Source organism: Sinohyriopsis cumingii, chromosome 1 (genome assembly GCF_028554795.1).
Source record: "Sinohyriopsis cumingii isolate HCF-2022 chromosome 1, ASM2855479v2, whole genome shotgun sequence".
NCBI lineage: Eukaryota > Metazoa > Mollusca > Bivalvia > Unionida > Unionidae > Sinohyriopsis > Sinohyriopsis cumingii.
This window is the reverse complement of record NC_142961.1, coordinates 144,810,460-144,837,834: the sequence shown is the minus strand read 5'-3', so window position 1 is coordinate 144,837,834 and position 27,375 is coordinate 144,810,460.

The following is a 27,375-nucleotide window of genomic DNA, read 5'->3' as shown; positions in this document are numbered from 1 at the left end:
TATTATTCTCTCCTATTCCTCCAATTCCTCCTCATCTTCCTCACGACTTTCTCCAAATTCCTTCTCCTCCTCGACTTCTCAATACTTTCCCCCTTTTCCGCTTTCTCCTGCTCGCCTCCTTTTCCTCCTCCTCATCGACTCTATACTGACTAGACTTGTCGACTCCGACTGCTCTGCTAGGGGTCTCCCTAAACACAGTAATGTACAGTAATGGAGAGTAATGGGCTGTAATGGACGCTAATGGTCAGTAATGAAGAGTAATGGACAATAATGTGGACAAAAATACAATATTGCGAAAGAAATTATTGTAATGTACACTAAATATTGTAATCTTTATTGTACGGATTTAAATACATACATCATAAAAATAAATGTGGTTGTTATATTGTTTCATTAGTGTTCATACTATGCTTTAATTAAAATAATGCCGAAAATGGAATGTATTTTTTTTTGTATAGTAATTTTACCATTTGTCGACCTTACTGTTAGCTTATTGTACCCTTGTCTTTGAGAAACTTTCTAAATAATGCTTTTCGTTCAGTTTCTGTTTCTTGACACCACACGTCAATAGACGACAGATTTATCCCTCATCAATGAAAGACGAGGTACTAAAATCTTTCTTGTTATGATACACTTTGCGTGGATCGCAAACCTGAATCAAAATGTATGCACAGTCTACATTTCTCTTAAGATGCAAACTGCCGGCAGTCACAAATTGAAATGGGTAAACCAGTAACATTTATATGTATGCAAAATAATAATAATAATAATAACAATAATAATAATAATAATAATAATAATAATAATAATAAATAAATAAATAAATAACTTTATTTTATGATGATAATACAGTTAGTTCTACGAAGGTGGTGAGTGTATCTAATTTAGGTACATCAAATTGTTTTAGATTTGACATAAACAGAATAAAGTAATTTGTGAAGTGGGCTCTTAAACGAATCGATATGTTGAAAATAATATGCATAATCTAGATATACATACAGAACAAATGAGAATATAGATAACCTTTTTTTGCAATATTTCCAGCGGATAATTTTGGGAGTTGAAATATAAAACTCTATGAGAAAGATAAAATATGATTTATTTAACGGCCTGATTTAAAACAACAATTCAAAATTAGTTCTAGGGAGCTTTTTACCGACATCACTTTTTAAAGAAATTGGGTCATTACAACATGGATGATTTGTAAAAAAAATACAGACACAGCATAATGCATTAATACAGTAAAATACAGGCACAGCATGATACATTAATACAGTAAAATACCGACACAGCATAAGACATTAATACAGTAAAATACAGACACAGCATAATGCATTAATACAGTAAAATACAGACACAGCATAATACATTAATACAGTACAATACAGACACAGCATACTACATTAATACAGTAAAATACAGGCACAGCATAACGCATTAATACAAAATACATGCACAGCATAATGCATTAATACAGTAAAATACATACACAGCATAATGCATTAATACAGTAAAATACAGACACAGCATAATGCAGTAATACAGTAAAATACAGACACAGCACAATGCATTAAAACAGTAAAATACAGTCACAGCATAATGCATTAATACAGTAAAATACATACACAGCATAACGCATTAATACAGTAATATACAGACACAGCATAATACATTAATACAGTAAAATACAGACACAGCATAATACATTAATACAGTAAAATTCAGTCACAGCATAATACATAATACAGTAAAATACAGTCACAGCATAAAGCATTAATACAGTAAAATACAGTCACAGCATAATACATTAATACAGTACAATACAGGCACAGCATAATGCATTAATACAGTACAATACAGGCACAGCATAATACATTAATACAGTAAAATACAGTCACAGCATAATGCATTGATACAGTAAAATACAGACACAGCATAATGCATTAATACAGTAAAATACAAACACAGCATCAGACATTAATACAGTAAAATACAGACGCACCATAATACATTAATACAGTAAAATAGACACAGCATAATGCATTAATGTAGTAACATACAGACACAGCATGCTACATTAATACAGTAAAATATAGACACAGCATAAAACATTAATACAGTAAAATACAGACACAGCATAATACATTAATACAGTAAATACAGACACGTCATAATACATTAATACAGTAAAATAAAGACACACACATAAGACATTAATACAGTAAAATACAGACACAGCATCATACATTACTACAGTAAAATACAGACACAGCATAATGGATTAATACAGTAATATACAGACACAGAATAATACATTAATACAGTAAAATACAAACACAGCATAATGCATTAATACAGCAATATACAGACACAGCATAATGCATTAATACAGTAAATACAGACACAGCATAAGACATTAATACAGTAAATACAGACACATCATAATGCATTAATATACTAAAATATAGACACAGCATAATACATTAATACAGTAAAATACAGACACAGCATAGGATAATAATACAGTAAAATACAAACACAGCATAATGCATTAATACAGTAATATGTCACAGAATTAGGCAAAGAAATAACTTGGTTTTGTCTTAAAACAATTCGACTATTTCTCGTTGTACATGCGTACAACGTTATCTAGGATGAATGTGTTTTTCCAGGTAAGCGACTGTATTAACATGTACCTAGCCACAGAGATTACTTGTGACGAGGTAACATGACTAACATGATATGCACTGGTATTCTACCCTGACTTGTACTCACTCTCCTATGGATTTAAGTAAGACCAATTTCTAAAACCACACTGGTCGTTTTTGGATCACGTCAAGGAGTGAGTATACACTCTCCATTGTTCTCCAGCCATAGGGGTAAGTGTTAAATTTACATTTTTTTTTATATGCGAAGCTTATTCGGTTTGTAATGTCTTATCGCGTAATAATGTATTTATTACAACGCAGATTTAAAGTATTATCATATATCTAGAGATTATACAGAAACTATTATTATGTCCAATTTGGTTTTATTGATTCTGACTGTTATGATTCTGACTGTGTTTGAAGCTGATTCTGACTGTTATGATTCTGACTGTGTTTGTAGCTGACTGTGTTTGATTCTGGCTGTTATTGTAGCTGACTGTTATTGTAGCTGATTGTGACTCGCTGCGATTTTGTCTATGAAGTGTGATTGTCGATGTGACTGTGAATATGACTAGAGCGGTCTGAAGCTGTCCGAAGCCGTCTAAAGTTGCTTAGAGCTATCTGGAGTTTCCAGAACATTTAATGCTACGTGCTGTCCATACGTATGTATGTATGTACGTATGTCTGTGCCACGGACGTAGACGTAGAAAAATTGAAAAAGTGCTGTATGCTGTCTGTACATGTAACGGATGACTGTACTCGTGGTGGATTCATAAAGGGTGCGAGCGGTCGATAAGAGTGTGGACCAACCCAAGGAATCGTGGGACTGTACAAGGGGTCTAGAAGTATACGTTTGGATCAATTGTTGTTCCATTGCATTTTTTATATCCATAAGATTATGTTGAATCTTAGCTGTGTTCTTAAGATTATTTTGAATCTTAATAGAATTCATATTCGAGATTATGTGAATCTCTTATTGTGTAAAATACTGTTTGAAGCGTATGTGCAGTCCATGAGGTTTCTTGGATCTGTTCATTTTGATTTAATATTTTTGGTTTATTTTTCGATGTGTGAATGTTGTGTAAAGTGATTTGAGTAAATCGTATGTTGAGAGCGTGAGAGAATCATTGTATTTTTACATCATATATTTATCTTTATTAATTCATTCGTAAATTTACATCTTTCTCACATTGTGTTTGTCTTATTCATTTAGTCCAAAGACCCACTCGGTTTTTATTCTGCGACATAATATACAGACACAGCATAATGCATTAATACAGTAAATAGACACAGCATAATGCATTAATATAGTAAAATACAGACACAGCATAAGACATTAATACAGTACAATATAGACACAGCATACTGCATTAGTACAGCAAAATACAGACACAGCATACTACATTAATACAGTAAAACACATACACAGCATAATGCATTAATAGAGTAAAATACAGACACAACATAAGACATTAATACAGTAAAATATAGACACAGCATACTGCATTAATACAGCAAAATACAGACACAGCATACTACATTAATACAGTAAAACACAGACACAGCATAATGCATTAATACAGTAAAATACATACACAGCATAATGCATTAATACAGTAAAACACAGACACAGCATAATGCATTAATACAGTAAAATACATACACAGCATAATGCATTAATACAGTAAATACAGACACATCATGATGCATTAATATAGTAAAATACAGACACAGCATAATACATTAATACAGTAAAATACAGATACAGCATAATACATTAATACAGTAAAATACAGACACATCATAGGATATTAATACAGTAAAATACAGACACATCATGATGCATTAATATAGTAAAATACAGACACAGCATAATACATTAATACAGTACAATACAGACACAGCATACTGCATTAATACAGTACAATACAGACACAGCATAAGACATTAATACAGTACAATATAGACACAGCATACTGCATTAATACAGTACAATACAGACACAGCATAAGACATTAATACAGTACAATATAGACACAGCATACTGCATTAATACAGTACAATACAAACACAGCAGAATGCATTAATACAGTAATATACAGACACAGCATAATGCATTAATACAGTACAATACAGACACAGCATAATGCATTAATACAGTAATATACAGACACAGCATAAGACATTATTACAGTAAAATACAAACACAGCATAATGCATTAATACGGATAAATACAGACTCAGCATAATGCATTAATACAGTACAATACAGACACAGCATAATGCATTAATACAGTAATATACAGACACAGCATAATATATTAATACAGTACAATACAGACACAGCATAATATATTAATACAGTACAATACAGACACAGCATATTACATTAATACAGGAAAACACCTAATATGCTTATCATGTATCATCTGACAATAAAGTTGCTGAGATGTATGAATATCATTATGAGAGAGAGAGAGAGAGAGAGAGAGAGAGAGCATGTATTATCAAGGTAATGGAATTCATCACCCAAAATGTTATTATGACATTCAGTACATTTTCTACATCGAGTCTTACTTCCGTCTCTCCTCTGAGAGACTAGGCGGTCCTACTAAATACTGCTAAGCTTGACAAAGCCTGACAAAGCCCGACAAAGCCTGACATAGCCACAAAAAGCCCCACAAAGCCACACACAGCATCACAAAGCCATGCAATGTCAAATTAGAAAAGTGTATTTATATTGTTAATTATACAGATGAATAAATTAACCAAACCGAAAGACTAGTTTTCAACATAATTATGCCAAAATAATTATCGAAAACTGGGCGACAGAGATCAAAGATCGAACAACGATTAAGTATTGATAAAATCTTGACACAATCATATTTGAAATGTTTGTTATTATTTTATAAGTTGTTCTTTTGACTGATTATGAACAGAAAATTGAGTTTTCTAATATATGTTCTAACGAGTTATCAATTGTTATCTCTACTTTTTGTCTATCTTCGACACAGCATAACAAAGGTACACAAAGACAGAAAATTCATATTAGGAAGGTGTATTTATGTTGCAGTAGCAGATTGATGAATAAATCAAACAAACCGAAAGACTAAGGTTATACATGTACCCCATTAATAGACCGCGAATTGCGAGATTAATTAATTCGGATAATAACAAAGCCAGACAAAATCATATTTGAAATGTTTTGTATTTTTATGAGTTACTTGGATAAACTATGGAAATAAAATGCCGTATATTTAAGTACGTCTATTGAGTTATCAAACAGATGTTGGCAAACTCATCAATTGGGGTGTTGGTTCCTTTATGTGTGATAAGTGCAAGTGTTTGATGCGTGCAAATTTGATGGGTTGATATCTGATGATTTAAAAACTATTTCTGGACAATACCCTTATGAGTGTCGTGTGTGCATTCATACAGCCGACAGTGGAGTGTACAAATGTGAAAGCTCGATGAACAGTCCAAATACGGTTATTCTTACTATTATTATTATGTTGATTATCAAAAAGCATTTGTCCGTATCGACATGACAGAAACTCACTTATCATATATTAGTAACTGAAAATACATGTAGTAGTAAAATGATTATTATTCCCAAGCCGATATATGCAAACGTTAAAGATTGTGTGAAAACGCCAAATAGCTTTGATATAAATATTTAACTGCCAGCCGAGGTAAGGCAAGGTTGTGTTTTATCACATATTTTATTTTGATTAGTTATAAACGATTTAAAGACATATTTCTGACCATAATAACGATGTATCAGCAGAATATATGTGTAGTATGTACGCTGTATCAATTATATACTAAGAAATGCATACATTTTTGCATTGAAAGGAAACTAGGCTTGCACAACGAATGGTATATTGTAGATACAGCGTACATACTATGCATATATTTTATTTATATCATATACAAATACAAATATTTGCCTTTTGAATCGAGTTTAGGCTGGCTACGGGCAACTGTGTATTGACCTAGTCAATGAACTCACATCCCAGCCGAGTGTGTCCACTACAAAATGTAATGTCTTTTTGTGCCTATTCACAATTACCTTTGCATATTGGTAAGTTGATTGTTTACATTTTTGAGTTTCTATTTGTATTCACATTGATTAAATCAATATAAGTCACACTTATAATTTATACATGAAACATGGTTTTTATGAACACAGTAGGACCCTACAAATAGACTGATTTGTGAATAATGAACGCTCATCAATGCATTAATGTGCAGGCCCATGGATGTTAGCGTGGAATATAATCTAAACGAAATGACGAGCCAACAATAGGCAATTAAACTATTTTAATATTTAAAGTTGATCTAAGTTAGTATTCTGCCTTAATTGACATTACTACCGACCATAAAATTTTCTCTCTCCCTCCGCCTCTCTCTCTCTCTCTCTCTCTCTCTCTCTTGCTTTGGTCGGTTTGACTTAACACTTACCATAAAATCCTTCATAGATCCAGAGACATTGTGGTATTTCGCAAGCGAAAATCCTCTATTCTCGTCTGTTCATTGATTTACGCCCTTATCTTGATATTTTTGGTCAACAGAGAGAGAGAGAGAGAGAGGCCATTGGATATTTTAAAATTTAATTAATAAAAGTCGATTTTATAACCATATATTAGGTTTAAGATACAACAACAACATCAACAAAGCCTTAAATACATTACATATGTGTGCCCCCGTAACCCAGATATTTACCTTACTGTGTCGATTGGAAATTGCAACTCAATATCATTGATTATACAAACACTTTAGATAGGTCCCAATGGAAGTGTACACATACCATTATGACAAATGATATATTGTCGGTTACTTAGAATTTCAATGTTTTTTATCCAGCCCAATTTATTTTTCTCTCTTGGGACCGTTATCGTCTTTTTAGATAAAATATTTTCTTTTCTTTTTCTCAAGATATTTTTTTCTTCTTCAAATAATAGCAAGGATATAATATTTTGTTTTGGTATACCCTTTTCGCGGTTACCAGTTCTAATTATTATCGCGTTGTTTCTTTGGCTATGGGCAGTGTAGCGCCCAATAAGCTTCGTCCCCAAGGCGTATCGGTCCTACTAAACATAGCAAAGACGCGCAAAGACATATATAAATAACTATTGTGAATTACGGTAAATATTAAATCATGCATTTTCTCAAACATTTTCTTCGTATAATTATTTGTACAATATTATGACATTCTAAAAAATAGTTAATTACGGTTAGAGTAAGTTTATGCAAATATCTTCCCAAATGGAGTTTGAATTTTCTTATTTATTAATTCTACATTTTCTCCTTTTGTTTGACAGTGAAACATCCTCGTGTCAATTTATAAAAATATTTAATTATGTTAAGTGCTGGGAGATAAAAATGGAAGGCAAATACACGGCAATTACTTACAATATTCGAAAATATATAGTGTTGATACAAAATTTATATCAATAAATACAACAGGATTAGAAAATATTTGCTCTGTCTACGGTCATTTTTTAAATTATTTTTTAACTCAGTACAAAGATAGAAACGTTTTTGAACTTACAATACTGGAAATTATTTACTGTTCATACAAAATTGACGGCATATGGTCGTGAAGTGCTACCGTATTCAATATGGCGAAATGGAAATAGAAGGAGAAAAGGTGCTCATAAATGAACCAGAACCGGTATTAAGAAAGATCAAAAAGAGGACAATATAATGCATGTATCAGATGATCCCCCTAGAGGCTACGGTAAAACGTTTTGAAGCAAAGCTGAAAGTTAAGGTGTTGAACGCAAACATGGACATCATCCCCCTCAATCCCATCAAAAATGGCATAAGACTATTAGAGATAGAAAAGAAGGACATAACAAAGTTCAAACCAGCATTTTTCCTACATGGCTTCCTCACCAAGTCGTGGTATAAAGCCTGCATATACCATAGAAAATGCAATAAATGTGGGAATACAGGGCACACACCACACAAATGCCCAACCAACCAAGAAGAGAAGAAGAAAGAAGGCACGGGCAAGACAAACTAACCAAATTCAAGACAAAGTAATCAACAACAAAAAAATTATCACAGGTTAAACAGCAGCAAGTACAGCAGAATAAACGACCGGAAAGAAGCGGGACAAATTATAACAGCAAAGAGGCAACAAGCTTGACAACTAAACAAACCAGTACATGATCAACTCCAGAGAATGTAGCACCAACAAAAGCAGCGGAAATAGAGCGAAATTCAAATGCGGAACCAATGACAACAACAACAAGGACTTCGCCGAAACAGAGAACACAAAAGGACGCATTTCATAAAGATAAAATCAACTCCATCGTTTTATGTTCGTTGTCATTTTAGATGTATAAACATAATCGATTCCCCAACTTCATCTGTAAATATTGACAAAATTTGACGCAGAACATTTGTATTAGTATGAAGGCTTGATCGAGTGTAAAGTTTTACTACAAGCGATATTGTTTTCTGTCATCACTGCCATATAAAACAATATTTCTTTTGTACTGTACGTGTGCTAAAACGTTTAATCACGACCAGCATTGTCTACACGAGGTCTGAGAAAGAGCCTTTACAAGAACGCAAGTCAGTGCCAAATTATTTCATGCTCTCCCCTGTAGATATTTCTTCATGAAAGTGTACGAAATTTGGAGCTCTCCTACCACAGAAAAACAGTGGCGTCGCTAGGGGGTTGCGGGGGGTGCGGACCGCACCGGGTGACACCACCTCAGAGGGGTGACACCAAAATGAAAAACTGCAAATTTTACAGAGCACACACTGCTCGGTCTAGTCGGATTTCATAAGCGGATAACCGATCATAGCTAAATACATGACTAGCAGGCACAGCAGTGGCGTCGTTAGGGGAATGCGGGGGGTGCGGACTGCACCAAAATGACATTACTAAGGATTCTGTATGGTCCGTTACGGAAGGAGGACCATGGGGGTGACACCATGAGCTACCACACTGGGTGACACCAACCCGAGTGACGCCACTGCAGAAAAAAACAAGTAATAGGACTAGTCAAGTCTAGTGATTGTTCAGGTTACGTCAACGAAATTGTTTTAAATTTGTAGCAAGAAGCTAGCGGTCATTTTTCTTGGTCTTACGTTCCAGAAGACAAATGTACGCCAATCGTCAGTGGTGGACCGAAAATTTATTTTAACAGTACCAAGACAAGCAAGGACACAACGTCATAACAAATGGAAATTAAAAGGGTTGACTCCCGTTTCTATCAAGTAGTGAATTTCGACATTTTTAAAAGCAGTTTTAAAGTCAGGTCAAGGTCAAGATTCTCATGTCAAATCCTCACAACATTGTGCGTTTGTCAGATCATAAAATCATTAGTCGAAATCACTGAGACAGTATATCAGATCGTCTACGTTAAGAAAGCTTGACTTTGCAATAACAACACATTACCGTACGGGTTGCATGTTCGACTATAAACAACGAGGCAATTCCAAATGAGAAATATTATTCTGAGTGAAGAAGCCCACCGAAAGTGATGAAACTTATATACACTAACTCCAATTTCAATGAAGTCGAGTACCATGCCGTACCACACAGCCGGTGGGATAATGTAGCCTGCAGGATAAGATTTTCCCTTAATCAGACTGCTATTTGAATTCTTAAGGTCTCACTGGATAGTTTCGTATTTTGACACCCCACTAATTTTTAAGGTAAAAGGCATGAACCTAATTATCACAAGCCTAACATTTATAAATTCACACATAAGCTAAATCTATAATGTGGTTTAGATTTACTTTGAGTCAGGCTTGAAAATGGGTTGGCTTGTTGGTGACTGCCTGTCACAGTTAGATAAGCATTGGAGATCAAATGCGTAACTTGGGCTGCAAATGAGCAGCCGACTTGGCTTACGTATTTACGTGTGTCTGCTACAGAGGCAAATATCTAAAAATCTAGATGGTAGAGGGGTGATGAAAAAAGTATGCTAATTTGTTATAGTACTAGGAAACTTTATTCATGCATAAGGCACATACTGATTCTTTTAGCTGCCTTGTCACAGGAAAATATTCACCTCAGCTATTTCTTGTCAAAACTGAATGTAAAATTTAGGGGTTGGTGGCAGTGTTGGTTCAGTATAAAAACCACCAGTTGCATCAGGAATTAACCTGATTACTGCAGTCAAAATCTCACATGTATGCTTTCTACAAAAATCATTAGTTTGGTTTTATTTGTATCTTCAGTGTAAAATTATTCTCATTGTTCTGTAATTGGTCATTGTTAGATGAAACTTCAGCAGATAAACTGTCCAGTGAGACCTAAGCTATGCAGCACGACCTTGCCACTCTAGTATCGACAGTGATGCGGTTCGTGTGCCCATCTATGGTCTCATCTGTGCATTCACAATACACTCTGAACACCAATAGCCCCTCGAGAAATACAAAAAAAAAAAAAGAATACACGTTTCCGATGGCGTTGTCTGGCTATTGTTCTTTTAAAAGTCTACTCCAAAAGTTTGGAAGGGAAATGGCTTAAATATCTGGAAGGACCCAGCCTTAGATCTTGAGCCAGAACAGGACATATCTAATCGGGACAAGAAGACCAAATGCATTGATTCATTGGTGTGAAACTTCACGAAATGTGAGTATAAAGATACAAATTCCCTTGAACATTCTAGATGGCCACCTTGCTGTCAGTACCTCCCCTTGGATGCTCTGTCCAGTACATGAGTCCCTTGGTTACTTTAACAGAGGAGAGATTCGTACTTTATCTCTTTGGGTACGAGAACGCATTTACAGAAAATTTGTACAGAATCAAGTAAATTGCAAACCACAAATGATTGCAGCACTTTTATACCGTAGCTATCGGAATAGCAAAAGATGACTGATTCTTGGAAAAAGACTTTGACAGAAACAAAACGCTAAGTGGATATAAGGCTCTCGATGCCACAACGTCTTCGATTACGGTGGAATCGAGTTACAATTTTGTAAATGAACGGTTTAGACGGTTTAGAAGAGCACATTCAGACTTTACTCCCTTAGCTGAAACAAAAAACGCATTGGACTTTAATGATTCATGACTGGGAGGATGTATGTGAATGGAGAAGTCCTGGATTCGACACAAGAGATAGCTGACTATGCCAAAACTGTCGTGACAAGCTAAGAAAAGACAAAAAAGAAACTAAACTTTGGTTTACACGAAAAGGATATCATCGTAATGCTAGTATATCTACATTGCTTACAATGAATTTCAACAAAATAAAACGTATCGCACCATTAGTCTCAAAGCCCATTATGTTGTGTTGTTTAAGACCATTAGTCTCAAAGCTCATTATGTTGTGTTGTTTAAGACCATTAGTCTCAATGCCCATTATGTTGTGTTGTTTAAGACCATTAGTCTCAATGCCCATTATGTTGTGTTGTTTAAGACCATTAGTCTCAAAGCCCATTATGTTGTGTTGTTTAAGACCATTAGTCTCAATGCCCATTATGTTGTGTTGTTTAAGACCATTAGTCTCAATGCCCATTATGTTGTGTTGTTTAAGACCATTAGTCTCAAAGCCCATTATGTTGTGTTAAGACCATTAGTCTCAATGCCCATTATGTTGTGTTGTTTAAGACCATTAGTCTCAATGCCCATTATGTTGTGTTGTTTAAGACCATTAGTCTCAATGCCCATTATGTTGTGTTGCTTAAGACCATTAGTCTCAAAGCCCATTATGTTGTGTTAAGACCATTAGTCTCAATGCCCATTATGTTGTGTTGTTTAAGACCATTAGTCTCAAAGCTCATTATGTTGTGTTGTTTAAGACCATTAGTCTCAATGCCCATTATGTTGTGTTGTTTAAGACCATTAGTCTCAAAGCCCATTATGTTGTGTTAAGACCATTAGTCTCAATGCCCATTATGTTGTGTTGTTTAAGACCATTAGTCTCAAAGCCCATTATGTTGTGTTGTTTAAGACCATTAGTCTCAATGCCCATTATGTTGTGTTGCTTAAGACCATTAGTCTCAAAGCCCATTATGTTGTGTTGTTTAAGACCATTAGTCTCAAAGCCCATTATGTTGTGTTGTTTAAGACCATTAGTCTCAAAGCCCATTATGTTGTGTTGTTTAAGACCATTAGTCTCAAAGCCCATTATGTTGTGTTAAGACCATTAGTCTCAAAGCCCATTATGTTGTGTTGTTTAAGACCATTAGTCTCAATGCCCATTATGTTGTGTTGTTTAAGACCATTAGTCTCAAAGCCCATTATGTTGTGTTGTTTAAGACCATTAGTCTCAATGCCCATTATGTTGTGTTGTTTAAGACCATTAGTCTCAATGCCCATTATGTTGTGTTGTTTAAGACTATTAGTCTCAAAGCCCATTATGTTGTGTTAAGACCATTAGTCTCAATGCCCATTATGTTGTGTTGTTTAAGACCATTAGTCTCAAAGCCCATTATGTTGTGTTGTTTAAGACCATTAGTCTCAATGCCCATTATGTTGTGTTGTTTAAGACCATTAGTCTCAAAGCCCATGCGTAATACGAAAACAGTTCAGACTACCCTCAATTCAAGTCTGCAGGGGCAAAGGAAAGAAAGTTTAAAACCCTAAACCAGGTCAAGCAATAACTCACAATCCAGTGCAGCACAAGATTCAGACTTACTTATGGACACTGAGGAACCGAGTGGTGCTTACCAAATCCAGAGAGATTTGCAAGATATTAAATCAACATTGAAGGGAGCTGTTGCAAAAGAAGACATCGACGTATTGGTTACAAGAGAGGAATTAGGTGGGGTTGTGTCAGACATTGTGTCTCAACTATTTGCCAAAATGTAAATAGATTTGAAAAGAGAACTGGAGCAAGAAATAAAAGATAGGATGGCAGAAATGCAAGAAAGGATGCAATCTTTTGTATGTGAAAATGAACTGTAGATAGAAAAATTTGAAAATTCTAAACTGGAGAATGTGCATTTGAAAGAAGAACTCAAAACCACAGCAAATAAGGCAAATGATGCAATGCAGAAATCAAATTATAATGAACAATACTCTAGAAAAACACTGTTGAAATATTTAACATGCCGAAGACAAAAAGTGAAAATCTGAAGATCAAAATGGTTAAGTTAGTCAAGGAAGCTACGGGTAAAAACATGGATCAGAGAGACATAATCTCCATCCATAGAATTCCCGGACCAACAGGAATACCAAAACCAGTAATTGTGAAATTCATGAATTCTGAAGCCAAAATAGCAATCATGAGGGACAATAAATTCTTTTTAAATTTTCACTATCTATTCGAGGGAAATAAATTATTGGTTTAAATTTTAAATTTTAAAAACTTGTTGGTTTTTGCTTTTTTCTGTTACTTTGTTTAATACCATGGTGTCGTATTAACACCTTGGCTAAATTATGCTAATAAAGATGTTACTTAATTGCTGATTTAAAAGCTACCACGCCCTGTTAAATGACATTTCGTACGGATTTGTTTCACAATTTGTGCCAAGAAGGAGGTCCGTTCACTAACACATGTTAAACCTATGGCGTAATGTTAGTTTCCATTTGACCTAACATCATCCCACTGGGAAAATCAGCTCTTTCAGTTTTCAGTTGTTGCATTAGTTATCATTAAATTATACGATATTATACCAATTTTCACACTGTGTCTGATCATCATATAATAAAAATTAAAGGCTAAAGTTTAATTATCATATGGAATACATTTTTGCTCACTTTGAATACAATCTCTTCTAATGACGTCACACTTGCACATCTCGCTGGTTATAATGACAGAGATAATCAAAGTTTTACTCTCAGGTACATTCCTCACTAAGATTGCTGTCCTAGTTTTGTATTTATTCCATTTTTGTTCACTATATTAATGAAGCTATTAATAAAAGCATGACGTCTGGATAAAAATATGGATTTATTAGCCGTAAATCAATTTTCTTTCAAATATACTTTATACAAAATCCAAACAAGATCCACCCTTTTTAAATCCAAGTCTTCACTGAATAATTTGTTTTAGAAATAGACAAGTTCCTTATACATAAGGTATAGTTATACATATAAATTATGTACTGGTTCACAGTTATGTTTGCTGTTTGCCTATTTTGCACGAGCTCTCCTTTTCGTGTTTTTTTTTTTTCTTTTTTTTTAAATGAAAATTGTAGGCCCCATATTCTTAAGGGAAATTAATTATTGTATCTAATTGTATTATGTTTGTTATAATTTACGCCCGCGGAGAAAAGGAGGGTCAAATTAAGTCCCGTATATACACGCTTAAAAGTTGTGTCCATCTACAAAGAAATCATGAACAATAATGTTTGTTCTACTGACTACTCCGAACAAATTGCATAAACCCAGATCTGACAGAGCGTTATGCGTCAACAGACTGTGTAAAAACATATGGACTGCAACGAGTATTAATAAGGTGAATGGAAAGTTTTATTGTCTTGGAATGTCTATCGTTATCACACACAAAAAAGCCACATTATTATGTATTCCCTAAAACTGCGTATTACATCCGATATTATTCTTTATGCGTTGCTCGGGTTCATTAACTACATTAGAGCCCTTAATCAGTAATTATTGTTCTCATTGGTAATAAATCAAATATGTTCCACAGCATTGCTGGGAACTTTCTTGTGTACAAAACGAACAGTGCTGAATATTTATTTTCTTCTACGCAAGCGATCATAGCGGTACAGAATTGAATAATTAAAGGAGAAGAAGAGTTCAAAGCAGGTAGGTAAACGGTCCAAGGTTTTTTGTTTTTTTTTTATTGACGATTAAGTCAATGAAACCCATTTGAATTTCGCATAATAATAGTAATATTGCAAAAACATGATTTACTTTAAATATTTCCGTTTTTCAGTTTTTCGGACAGAATATTGTAGTACTGTGTGTAACTGACAGTATGGGGGGGAAAACTAGTTTTGCCCAGAGGAAGCTAAATAACTGACATTTGCGAAGAAATTACTATATACAATTTTCTGATGGTATACCATTGGTACCATTTATAGAGGATGAATTTACAAAGTAGATAATGCGTTTTTGTAGCTAAGAAAGAGGCTCCGCTAACTAGTGTTTATTTCTGTATGTGGAAATATGGCCATGAAATTATTTGTATACGGGGTAGTTCGCATTTCTATAAAGGGTACTTCGCATTGGTACTTTGCATTTCTATAAAGGGTACTTCATATTTCTATGAAGGGTACTTCGCATTTCTATAAAGGGTACTTCGCATTTCTATAAAGGGTACTTTGCATTTCTTTAAAGGTACTTCGCATTTCTGTAAAGGGTACTTCGCACTTTTTATATTAAATGCTTTCAAATTGCGATTATCAGCAAGTTTTATCCAGCCCAGAGGTGCATGCATTTTACGTATATCTCTTGATACAAGTGTTTAAAATGATTATCCTCGAGGTTTGCCAAAATAGAGGAACTGTAATACAGATTTTCGTCCTCAACATGTTGACCTAGTGGAACTAATTAATACGTGCTGAATTCTAGGAAACAAAAATAATGAAGATTTCTAATTCTACAGCTCAAGGCGATTATGTCCCTTCATATTTGAAATGCACGACAACTTTTAGCGATATTTTCCCCCAAACACGAATTCATTTAATTGATTTTCTTTAATTCCGAGTATGGATCGTATCTGAATTAATAACGTAATCCAAAGGAAAATATTTGTGAACAGAGATAACACCACATGTAACGTTAAAGACAAAAGCTCTCTCTCGTGGCAAAATCAATATAAAAAAAAACTAACTGATCCCAGTGTTAATTTACACCCGTTCCTGAGAAAACGTTATCAATTATAGAAGTTGTGGTTGCATGTGATGGAAACGTGTTGGGCATCTCTCTAGTTTCTTCTCACAGCCCAGTCATCAACACATCTTGAGATCCTTGGGGTTTGACGAAATGGAAAAGGACAGGCAAACTTTATGTAACTAATTTAGGCTAGACTACAGTATACAAAGAAATCGAACAAGAATTACGGTTTTAGTTGTGATTTAGTAACGATCAGCTTTCTAAATAAGGAATAATCACATAATGTATGTAATACCAATTCTCATATCTTCGATGAGGGGCAAGTCAATATTTTTAGTGCTGATAAATGTGTTCTACAGACATGTGCTGGACATTATCGTCATTTACTTAAACTTTGGTCCTATTGAAGGCTGTACAGCTATGAAGGATACTAGAGATGATAAAATCTGTGAATTGAACATTTCAGTTTCAATGGACTTCCGACGTCAGTCTGATTTCTTAGCTGTCTCTAGTTTTCCAGGCAATGCAGATAATTTTGAAATATAAATGACGTTAATGAAATATGTATTTCTTTCAAGGAATCAAAGAGGTAAAGGATTCCCTATCCAGTGAGTGGAGCCAAAAACTGTATGCTAGACAAAGACAACAAAATTCATCTCTATTGTTCATATATCAAATGCTCAACTGAGCTTCTGGAGCTGGCGGGAAAATCCCGAACTGTTTGCAGAAAATAAATAAATAAATAATAACATCAATCAAAACATAAAATGAGCAAGTAATTATGTTATCTTATTTGTTTCTGCTAATGAAACTGGTACATGAAAGACAAGCCAAGAAATGCTCAGAGAGCCCCAACAAAGGCTCAGACAGCCCACCATTTTAGTGTAATAAACATGTTGCAAGACTCAGAGGGGTTTTATTCTCAGGCCTCGTATTATCATTGGGAGAATACAGTCCACAAAATCATTACATAATATCAATTTTAAGTTGATGTATTCCTTGCGAACAGCACGATATAGTGAAACTTGACCTAAGTACAGTTGGGCACTATTAAGTCAGTCAAATGCTAACTGCTGAAATGAATGCAGTTTTTTGTTGATATTTTAAAACGAAAACCTAATGACCTCGACGGTTAAGTATGCAGTATGCTCAAGACACGAGTCTATACGGAACATTGCAACACTTCTACACCAATTCCACGACGTCACTCGTGAAAGCATTACAGTACGAGTTTGCTTCTTGAATGTGTTTGCAGTCGCTAGAAGACTTTGCCTTTCAAACATTGGACAATATATCCCTTAATATGGCCCATAGGTACGGACATGCAAGTCACAAGTGCTAGTCCTTTCAGGATCATTTAGCCATCTATTGTTCGATACAGTCTGTGTGGAAATAACTTCCATACTGTGCACAGTTGAGGTGAAATAATTTAGTCATTCGGCAATTATTATTCTCGCTTGAAAGTTAGAATTGATATTGTAATAGCACACACACTCACAATTTTCATCTTCGAAGGTTCATTGTTTAAAGTTTGAAATGTAAGTCTTGAATGAAGTATCCCCCAGGATGTGTGATGACGAGTTCCAAATGATGGTTAGTTAAAAGCGTTGTTTCAGCTTTGAAATACACACTCTTTATTTTAATAGCTGATTTTGTGCACTCGCAGGCTCACAATAAAAGTCCTTGAAAAAGTATTGCTTCGAAATTGGAAGATAGAGTATGTACAGAAAGAGCTTTAAGGCTTTTACCCGCAAGTTCAAATTGTTTAGTAATCAAAAGTCGTTGCTACAGGTTTGAAAAGTAGAATCTGGATTGTAATTGCCCTCATGTTTTGCACCCACAAGCTCAAATTTTAGTCCCCGAAGAATTGTTGTTTCAGACCGGAAACATACTGCATGTGATGAAGTTTATCCTGGGATTGTTGGTCATCAAATGATCATTTTCCTCGCCAGGCTGATTGATCTTTGAACCTAAACTTAAACAACAGGAAATAAGGATGATCGTTGGTGGTGGGTGACTTGTGAGAAATTAGGATAAACAATAACAAAATACAAACAATGTAGTTGTCTCCTAGCAGTGTTGTATGTGGAACTTTTAAAATATAAAGCATTAAATATCTATTTCTGACAGTTATGGCGTAATCTATGTCTAACAGATATAAGGGGATGTAGAATCAAATTCTACAAAAATGTTTTGGAAATACCAAATTGTTTTCCGAAAGACATACCGCCATCACACAGTTCCATTTACAAGAAAGTGAGAAATCCTACCGTGTTTTGTCTAATAGACTTACCGATCATAATGTTAGAAAAAAGCAATTATGTGTGTTTTAGTATGTGTGTTTTATTTTGTGTGTTTTATTATGTGTGTTTTATGTGTGTTTTATTATGTGTGTTTTATTATGTGTGTTTTATTATGTGTGTTGTATTATGTGTGTTTTATGTGTGTTATATTATGTGTGTTTTATTATGTGTGTTTTATTATGTGTGTTTTATGTGTGTTATATTATGTGTGTTTTATTATGTGTGTTTTATTATGTGTGTTTTATTACGTGTGTTTTATTATGTGTGTTTTATTTTGTGATTAATTTACTGCAGATACTTTAAATATTTGCTAACTGCAAATTCGACCTAAAAAAGTTATTAAAAATGTTTTGGAAATACCAAATTGTTTTCCGAAAGACATACCGCCATCACACAGTTCCATTTACAAGAAAGTGAGAAATCCTACCGTGTTTTGTCTAATAGACTTACCGATCACAATGTTAGAAAAAATCAATTATGTGTGTTTTATTATGTGTGTTTTATTTTGTGTGTTTTATTATGTGTGTTTTATTATGTGTGTTTTATGTGTGTTTTATTATGTGTGTTTTATTATGTGTGTTTTATGTGTGTTTTATTATGTGTGTTTTATGTGTGTTATATTATGTGTGTTTTATTACGTGTGTTTTATTATGTGTTTTATCATGTGTGTTTTATGTGTGTTTTATTATGTGTGTTTTATGTGTGTTATATTATGTGTGTTTTATTATATGTGTTTTATGTGTGTTTTATTATGTGTGTTTTATTATGTGTGTTTTATGTGTGTTATATTATGTGTGTTTTATTATGTGTGTTTTATTTTGTGTGTTTTATTATGTGTGTTTTATTATGTGTGTTTTATGTGTGTTTTATTATGTGTGTTTTATGTGTGTTTTATTATGTGTTTTATGTGTGTTTTATGTGTGTTATATTATGTGTGTTTTATTACGTGTGTTTTATTATGTGTGTTTTATCATGTGTGTTTTATGTGTGTTTTATTATGTGTGTTTTATGTGTGTTATATTATGTGTGTTTTATTATGTGTGTTTTATGTGTGTTATATTATGTGTTTTATTATGTGTGTTTTATGTGTGTTATATTATGTGTGTTTTATTATGTGTGTTTTATGTGTGTTTTATTATGTGTGTTTTATTATGTGTGTTTTATGTGTGTTATATTATGTGTGTTTTATTACGTGTGTTTTATTATGTGTGTTTTATCATGTGTGTTTTATGTGTGTTTTATTATGTGTGTTTTATGTGTGTTATATTATGTGTGTTTTATTATGTGTGTTTTATTATGTGTGTTTTATTATGTGTGTTTTATGTGTGTTATATTATGTGTGTTTTATTATGTGTGTTTTATTTTGCGATTAATTTACTGCAGATACTTCAAGTATTTGCTAACTGCAAATTCGACCTAAAAAAGTTATTAAAAATGTAATTAAAATATTTAAGCAAAATTGATGATTTAAAAATATTCGGGGGGGGGGAGTTCAAAGATCTTTGCATATATTTATATTGGTCACGAAAGCATCTTTTTTCCAAAATGATTATTGTGGCTTATACTGTATTATGTTAAAATTCCGTACAGCTACTGACACAGTTAAATCAATTGGTTTCGGACAATCTTACATGTTTCATGAATTCCACAGATGGAAAAACACACTTTGATATGGCTATTTTATCTTTTTTATGTCGTGCGGGCCAGTCAAACTACATTTGATACTGCATTTTGCCAATCAAACTACATTTGCTACTACATTTGGTCAATCAAACCACATTTGATATTAAATTTGGCCAGTCAAACAACATTTGATAATACATTTGGCCAATCAATCCACATTTGATAATACATTTAGCCGGTCAAACCACATTTAATATTAAATTTGGCCAGTCAAACAACATTTGATACTTCATTTGGCCAGACAAGCCATATTTGGTAGGATAGTTCAGATTTCGATGAAAGACATCACAGAATCAATTTTAGCATCTTGCGCTGTAGTGGGCCAGAGTGGAAAGTAGTTTTGGTTAAATCAAATTCGCCAAACAAAGGCACTTGAAAATCTGGACGATTAAAAAAGACTGACACACGACCTAAATACCCTCCATAACTTAACACATCTGCATCACCTGGTTGCTTCCGGTCTTTTCCAAATCACTGTTGGTGATAGGTCGGCGTTGCCATATTTATTTTCCTTCTCTCTCTCTATCTCTCTCTCTCTCTCTCTCTCTCTCTCTCTCTCTCTCTCTCTCTCTTCTTCTTCTTCTTCTTCTTCTTCTTCTTCTTCTATACTTTTCGGGCAAACAACCATCATTTCCACTGTGCATTACAGGTATTGAGCTATTTTTTCCTTTAAAAAATATAATACCCAACCTAAATAGGTGTCAGGTTTTTCTTCTTCTGGCATCAACAATATTCTAACTTTTTTTTACGTCGGATTTCGTCTAACATAATTCAGCAAAACTAAGATATGGTCAGATCAAAACCAGATACTAACATGCACACTCTAGCATCACAAATTAATGTATTGTTAGCGGCCACACGCTTCATACTGGTACATGGCATAATTAGACCTCTTAGATAACCATTACACTCCGCTGTAGCTATACATTGCTAGCTGAACTGTATGTAATTCGACACACGTTCCTAATGCTAACACCACTGATTCTCGGTTGAAAAGATTTCGCAACATAATTACACAAATGAATTAATGGACTCCGCTCCTTGTTATAACTACGTTAATTTTTTAATTAGCGATTTATTGACATACATTTCCAAATCTAGAAAAATCAGTTCTCAGCACACATGATACAAATTATTTATGAGAGATAATCTACTTCTCCTAATTCGTTTCATAAGAAATGCATGCAATTTTAGGACCCTTGATTCCTATAACTTTCGAGATTAATAAATTAATTTTCACAATGCAAATCAGAGTAATGCATGAAATACCTACACAACATTACACATACAACTTCTAGCTCCGAACTCATTCATACAATCCATGAGTCATATAACTCTCAAGGCAAAATACATGCAACAATTAACTTCTGAACTCACGGAAAAATTGACGTATAAATTTAAAATGAATAAATTCAGCAAAGAATTACAAACTTACATCAATTAACATATTGTATGCAATTGAGACTAAATTTTGCTTTATTGAGACTTTATGTAGCTGAATCTCTCGCTTTCGTGTCCCCAACTTTCTGGCATATGTCCCTTGGACATTCTTACGATCAATACTTGTAATTTCCCGGAGCTAGTTTCTGGCTTCACTCATAAACTTAAACTGTCTAATTTTGCGAAGGGAATTTCTTAAAACGTGGCATTCCGTCTTGGAACAGCCACCCCCACTCATTAAGCTTAGCCAATCAGGATTACTTTCTCTAGCCGTCAAAAAGTATTGTCAGTTCCATCCAAGTCAGGATAATGGTCTCTAGTCCGCCTTTACTAATAACTAATCTGTAAACTAACATTATATGACACCTGTTTCCAATGGTACACGTTGTCCCAAAAGTATTGCTCTGGATTTTCTCAACTCAGCCATTTTCCGTTATATGACCTTACGATGACATATCTGACTCTAATTAAAATTCAGTTCAAGCCCCAAACAGAGTACATTTCATTCCTCGCAGTCAGCAATTTATTGCGAGTCTAGCCCATACTTCAAACTTAATCATTACCTGTCACGCTGACTACGACAGAATGTATTGCGAAATTATCTCTATAAAATTTGCACCATTTCAAAGAAAATGTTTCATTGATTAAGTAGAAGCAATGTATAGTGTCACTCGTGGCTTCGCAGCTTGTGACAATACAATGTTTCCATTTTACTCGTAAAATGTTTATTTTTATATACTATGTGTCCTGTGTAGAAGCGTAAAAAAATATATGGGAATTGAGTGACTTTTCCGATAGCGTGGAGCAATTTTATCATTAGCGTGAATCAAGGTCTCTACAATTCTTCGTAATCTCTGTGATAATGTTACACTTAAGCATGAAACATGTTTTCGACTGTTTTAGTTTCAAAGGGTGTCGTTAAAGGTTATTAAATCTTAAAGTGTAAATTTATTACTTTATTAAAACAAGAGGACGCGTTTAATTTCTGTATGCCATGTTTTTGTTACTTATTTATAAACGAAACGTGCTCATTTCTATACTTTGTTTCAGGTACTCCTACATATGAAAAACGTCTGAATGCACTTCAGGTTTTTGAAAAATACAAGTAGTCAGCAACGGTCCGAAATAGATGGAATATTTTGACACGCTTTATATCGACAATGATAAAAACAAATTATAATGTTTTTAAATGCACTATCTGCAGACACTTCCAGAACTCACTGTACTAATTCAGTTCCCATACTAAGCCTATGCAAATACCATGATATTAACAAAATTCAATAAATTTACATTTCTGAGTGCTCATGATCAAACCTATATTTATCAGTATAGATGAAACCTGGATGTCAGCTTCTGTGTAGAGTAAAGGATATGAGCCGCGGCATTTTCTGGACCTGCATGTATTTGAAGCATGTACTTTCAATTCCAAACCAAAGAGTCAGGTGTTAATTTCAGTAATGAGTGTTACAAATTCAAGACTGTTAATGGATTGAAATTCCATCAATAAAACAATTCTCCTTTTTTCAGTTACAACTAGAATAAGCTCTCAAAAGATTAATTTTCCTGAAAAAAAACAACTTATATTATTAACCAATACTGCCCAGCCAAACCAATATTCACTCTATTTTATGTTCACTCATTTCCAGGCTGGTTCCCATTTTTCCATACAATTAGTACCGTGTGTCCTTTATCCACCCTTGATTTTCTTGACAGACCTTTTTGTTGTTGTTGTTGTCGGGTTTAACGCAATTTTTCAGCACATGATAGGCTATACATGGCGGCCAGTATTAATGGTGGAGGAAAAACCCGGGATATCCCCGGAAAGAACCACCGACCCTCGAGAAGCTACTGGCAAGCTTTCTCACACACCCACATTGGCAGAATCCGAGACTCGAACCTACGCAGACAGAGGCGAGATGGCAGTGATCCGTAACGGAGAGCGCTTTAGACCACTCGGCCACTCGGGGCCCCCCTTGACAGACCAAGGAATATTAGTAGTTCATTAAATAAGTAAGCAATGTGCATAATCCTGCTTGTCAAAGATTACATTAGTGAATACTAAATTATATTGCAAGTTCATGTTGACCTATATAACATTTGTGCGTTTCAGGCAACATTTAAGTATTTGAACTTTATTTAAGAAAATCAGAAAAAAATATTAAAATAAAGCTGTCTAATAAGAGTCGCCTTTTCTAATATCGTCATTTATCTCTCTTCAATTTATTACTGAAATATAATACCAGCCTTGTCATATTATGTAAATTAATCAGTAAAAGGTCAAGGTGACCATGAATAAGTACATGTATTATTACAGAAAGAGATTTAAATGACAGAAATGACCTAAACTTCCCCTAGAAGATATATAATTTAAAGCTAAAGTAAGGTAGACATAAGTCCATTAAAATACAAAATATGACGTTTCACAACGTTCACTGAAAGAAATTAGTAGGATGCAAAGTCATGAGAGGTCATCACCATTAAGCATGGTGGAACAGATCTAAGTAATCATGAAGCATTATGTTTCAAAACACAACTAGTAAATATCATGCTGCTCACCATAATTACTCTATAAATGGTAAATTGTATACATTTTATTCAAGTAATTGCATAGAAATAAACCAGTGTGCAAATCACTCCTCCTAACATAGTAAAATCTACACACTCTACACACTGCACCCCTCCCCCTTTTTTGGTAACAGTTCATATATCTGAATATGTGTTTAATATAACACTGAAAGTCACTCTGTAATTTACAAAAGGTGTTAATTTTGCTTTTTATCCACAAATATAACAATATGATTGCATTTATAGTAAAGATAATTGCACTTGCATATGTGGAGTCACTGTTTTGCTGTAGCTGCCAATAGGACTCACGGTACTAATTCAGTTCCCATAGTAACCCTATGCAAACACCATGATATTAAAACAATTCAATAAGTTTACATTTCTGAGTGTTCGTGATCAAACTTTTGGCATAACTATATGATTTAGATTCCATCTATGGCTTCAGTTATTTATATGAACGACTGACTAAAGTTACATTTTTAAATAGCACAACTGAGAATTCTTTCTGTTCCAAAATCTAAGCTGCTTTCGACTACACTCTGCTAGGTCGATACATTTTGACAATGAAATTTAGTGCACTTCTGTGCAATTTTCATTCCCTACACGTTTAGATTGCCATCGAATGTAAAGGACATTTATTTTAAATTCTAGAATCTTTTAAGTCATGACTGTCAAGAGCCCGTTCGCTCAAATCGAAGTCTTGCGATAGCATCTTTCCTCTTCACTACAAAATATATTTCTCCGACTGTCGCTCTCCGTGTAGCTCGTTACTGTTGCTGCTGCTGCTGAAGTATAGCTATGGACCAGTCAAAGCTTCAATCAGTTCGGATTCTTTTTCTCCATTGGCGCTCTTCATATAGTGTTAATTGAGGCTTGGATCATTATTGTGCCATTTTCATGTGACCCCTCGGAAAAATAAACGATAGCCGATTTTGTTCTAGTATTGCATACTGTCTCGTAGTCCTATTCGAGTAGTCAATGATGCTACAATTTGACAAATGCTTGAGATAATCCGTGGGATAATTCATGAACCGCACGTCTGAGATTCCAGTACTACGAAGTTTTTCCGTTCCTTTTCTTTTTCTGTTTCAATCGAAAAGAACGGATATTTGCAACATGGCCTAGCTCTATTAATCATCGCTGAATTCAATCTTGTTTTAATCCGATTTGAGGCTGTAATTACAAGCCAAGACACCGGCTTAAAAGCCGCAACACAACAACCTGTCCGTTGAGGAGGAGGAGAGCGCATGCTGGAAGTACAGACAGCTGCTTAATCATAGGGGAGAGGATTGGATTAAACTTCACCATTTAGGAGTGATAGACAGTTCTTGGGGTAAGTTTTATTACAAATATTGACAAAATTGCCACTGTTCGTGATTGATTCATTGTCTCTACATCCTACGCTAGCAATCGACTTCCTTCTTTGACTTCGTTCTGCGTTTTTACTATTGAAGGCCTATGTGTTGATGCACATTGGCTACAAATGTAAATGTGATTTGGGACAAATTCACAATGGGAATGTAAGGATATCAATTCATGTATGTGTCGTTGAGTACATTTTTGTTTATAAATTTAATATAAATTCGGGCATACATGAATTCAGTGATGCAAGGACGGAAACTTTCCTAAATATCTCATAGTAAGCCCAACATTCTTCAAATGACGTTTTGTTGCCTAAATACAATATACTGTGAACATTTCATTGTCTATAGCATTTCTGGTTATATATGTCCATGCAAAGATTTATGTCTTTTCAACTGGGTAGCGGAAACCCAAAAGCAAGCGCTTTTATTATCCCTTGTGTATAAAGATTTAAATTTGAATTTGTGACGACAGAATTTACATCCTTCCTTATCATGATGATGTAGCTACAGTTTGCCATATATGGCAATCACGTGATACTTCATTTAACCCCATAATAGACACATTAACTGCACGCGGCCCGTTCTGGTCAAAACACGCGAGAGCCGATATGAGGGATTTATACTCATTATTTTGAATAAATAAATGAAGAAATAAATAAAAAGATAAATAAATAAATAATGAAAACAACTCGAATACGATCGACGCATAGTGACAGTCAAACATCAAATTATTCACCAAAAAAAATACCACAAGAAAACAATCCGTTAAAAAGAAAATGAATGAATGTATTGAAAACAATAAGTATAATTCAAAGAGCAAAAATACAACACCGTGTCTTGGAAATAGTTATATCCCCTATACCGCCATTTAAGTGTTGCACATCCGCAAGCAATTTTGTGACTTTGATTGTAACGTTGTGAACAGAGATATGTAAGATATTACAAACTAATCATTAATATTTAACTTTTTTAATCAACTTCTTTCAGCCCTCGCTTCATCAAAATATACTTGGTTTTGTTTCTAAAACATACAAAACAACAAAAATTTGTACAGATCATTATTTATTTACTTTATTACTGTTAGGATGTAACAACTACAGGAGAGTGCGCGGATATATCGTGGGTGTTCTGATTTCTCTTATATTGTTATAAAACTTGCTAGGCCAAAAGTAACAAATTGCCTGAATTTTTCAAACAATCCACCATGAGGTGTCATTTTTACATCTAATATGAACTTAATAAAATCTTGGCCAATAATCCCACTTCAGAAAACAGTCTGGTAGTGACACGCAGGAAACAAAACGTCACAAAGCACTTTATAGCAACTTTCTTGCCAATATTAAGATCGACAAGACGCTTTACTTTGCGCGTTCTCTAGAACCATGTGGTTTGAAATATTTTAAGTGATGTACTTTTATAGATGTTCTTTAAAAGATGTGATCGCATTTAAAAGTATTGATGCGTAATGGAAGGCATGCCCGACATTACAATGTTTTCAAAGAAATATCCATATTGTTATTGCCCTTATAATTTCATTTTTCACAATATAAATTTATTGAAACATTTGATCCACACAGGAGATATATTTCGATATAAAACTATACATAGTTTAACATGCCAGGACTCTATAGCAATCAGCATAAGTTCAC